The following is a 2,818-nucleotide window of genomic DNA, read 5'->3' as shown; positions in this document are numbered from 1 at the left end:
TTAAATAGATTTTATTGTTCAGGACAAGAATTACATTTCCACTTGTTTACAGTACTGATGAAGTGCAATGTTGTTCACCTCTCTCCCTCTGCACACGTTCAAATACTCAGAATGCCCAGATTTACAGAGTAGCTTAAATATTACCTTTAAACCACTACTGCCTTGGCTGCAAGTTTGAGTCTTTCAAGTTTTGGAAAGCTTCGTGGAATGCCCTTTCTTCTGGTGTGTTTCGTTGACCTCTTCAGTAGTGGGCCCAGAAAGAGCACCTCAAGATGGGGCTACTCCATCCCCTGGTACCCCACCAGGCATGCTTCCTGGCATGCCCCCTGCACTCTGGTACAGCTTAGTAATGATGGGGCAGCAGAACTTCTCCAATTCTGTGTGCTGATGCTCAAATTCTTCTTTCTCAGCAGTCTGCTTCTTATCCAGCCAGCTGATAATTTCATTACATTGGTCAAGTATCTTCTGTTTCTCTTCATCACCAATTTTGCCTTGCAGTTTTTCATCCTCTACAGTAGTCTTCATGTCAAAAGCATAAAATTCAAGAGAATTCTTGGAAGACACCTTGTCTCTCTGCTTCTCATCCACAGCCTTGTATTTCTCGGCCTATATGCTCAATGTCTTCTTTGCTCAGACATCCTTTGCCATTGGTGATGGTGATCTTGTTCTCCTTGCCTGTGCTCTTATCCACAGCAGAAACACTGAGGATGCCATTTGCATCAATGTCAAATGTTACTTCAATCTGAGGAACACCCCTGGGTGCTGGAGGGATTCCTGTGAGCTCAAATTTGCCAAGCAGGTTGTTATCCTTTGTCATTGCTCTCTGACGTTCATAAACCTGAATAAGCACACCAGGCTGGTTGTCTGAATAGGTGGTAAAGGTCTGTGTCTGCTTGGTGGGGATGGTGGTATTACATTTGATCAGAATGGTCATAACTCCACCAGCAGGTTCAATTCCAAGGGAAAGGGGAGTGACATCCAACAGCAGCAAGTCCTACACATTCATCTCCAGACCATTTTTGGGAGCCTGGACAGCTGCTCCATAAACAACAGCCTCATAAGGATTGATACTCTTGTTGAGTTCCTTGCCATTGAAGAAATCTTGCAGAAGCTTCTGGATTTTGCGGATTCGAGTAGAACCACCCACCAGGACAACGTCATGAATCTGTGATTTATCTAGCTTGGCATTTCTTGAGGCCTTTCCCACAGGGTTCAGTGTGCCACAGAAGAAATCAGCATTCAGGTCTTCAGAATGGGCTCTGGGTGATTGATACACAGAGGTCAATACCTTCATAGAGGGAATCAATCTCAATACTGGCCTGGGTACTGGAAGAGAAGGTACACTTTGCATGTTCACAAAGAGTGCAAAGATGTCAAACAGCCCTCTTGTTCTCACTGATGTCTGTCTTGTGTTTTCATGTGACCTCAGGAATGAAATGGCTGACCATTCATTTGTCAATGTCCTCCCCACCCAAGTGGGTGTCCCTAGCCGTGCACTTGACCTCCAAGATGCCATCTTCAATGCTAAGAATGGAGACATCAAAAGTACCATCTCCAAGGTCAAAGATGAACACATTTCTCTTGGCACCAACCTTTTTGTCCAAGCCATAAACAATAGAAGCAGCAGTTGCCTCATTGATGATTTGGAGCAAATTGAGACCAGTTGCAGGATCTTTGGTGGCCTGACATTGGGAATCATTGAAATAGGCTGGTACTATGATCATGACATTTATGACAGTCTTCCCAAGGTAAGCTTCAGCAATTTTTCATCTTGGTCAAGACCATAGAAGATACTTCTTCTGGATAGAAACTTTTGGTCTCCCCTTTGTATTCCATCTGGACCTTAGACCTGTCTGTATCATTCACCACTGTGAAAGGCCCATGCTTCATGTCTGACTGTATAACTGAATCATCAAATCTGTGACCAATCAGATTTTTGGCATTAAAAACTGAGTTGGTGGGGTTCATTGCAACTTGATTCTTTGCAGCATCACCATTTAAATGGTTTGTGTCGGTGAAGGTGACATAGCTTGGAGTGGTCCTGTTTCCTTGATCATTAGCCATGATCTCCACTTTCCTGTGTTGGAAGACTCCCACACAAGAGTAACTGGTGCCAAGATTAATGTCAACTGCGGCTCTCTTTGCTGGGGAATCAGGGGGTCATAGCTGACTGCTGTGGAGAATGAAGGGCTACTGCTTCACTGAGGAGACTCACTTTGTTACACTTTGAAGATATTTGTTTTCACAAATTGAAGGTTTGTGGCAACCCTATGCTGAGCAAGACTATTAGCACTACTTTTCCAACAGCATATTCTCACACTGAGTCTCCATGTCACATTTTGGTAATTCTCACAATATTTGAAACTTTTTAATCCTATATCTGTTATGGTTATCTGTGATAAGTGATATTCGAGGTTACTATTGGAATTGTTTTGCAGCACCACAAACTGTACCTATATAAGACAGCTGAATCAGTCAGTAAATGTATTCCAACTGCTCCGTTGCCCATCCATTCCTCATCTTTCTCCCTCTCTTTCAGCCTCCCTATTCCTTGACACACAACAATATTGAAATTATTCTAACTAATAACCCTACAAGCCTCTAAGTGTTTAAGTGAAAGGAAGAGTTAATTGATGTAACAAAATTCATTCTTGTCTTATTTTAAGAAATTGCCACAGCCACCCCAGGCTTCAGAAGCCACCACCCCAATCAGCCAGCAATCATAAACACTAAGGCAAGATCCTCCACCAGCAAAAAAGATTGTGACCCACTGAAGGCTTAGATGATGATTAGCAATTATTTAGTAACACAGTATTTT

The 2,818-nt window shown here is 42.9% G+C and overlaps 1 pseudogene; it reads right to left on the bottom strand.

The window, feature by feature from the left end:
- Positions 1-267: 267 nt before the first annotated feature.
- On the bottom strand, positions 268-2,079 carry LOC118829893 (annotated as a pseudogene).
- Positions 2,080-2,818: the final 739 nt, after the last annotated feature.

This window comes from Trichosurus vulpecula, chromosome 8 (genome assembly GCF_011100635.1).
Source record: "Trichosurus vulpecula isolate mTriVul1 chromosome 8, mTriVul1.pri, whole genome shotgun sequence".
NCBI lineage: Eukaryota > Metazoa > Chordata > Mammalia > Diprotodontia > Phalangeridae > Trichosurus > Trichosurus vulpecula.
Note: the sequence above shows the minus strand (reverse complement) of the source record. Positions and strands in the feature narration are given on the sequence as shown.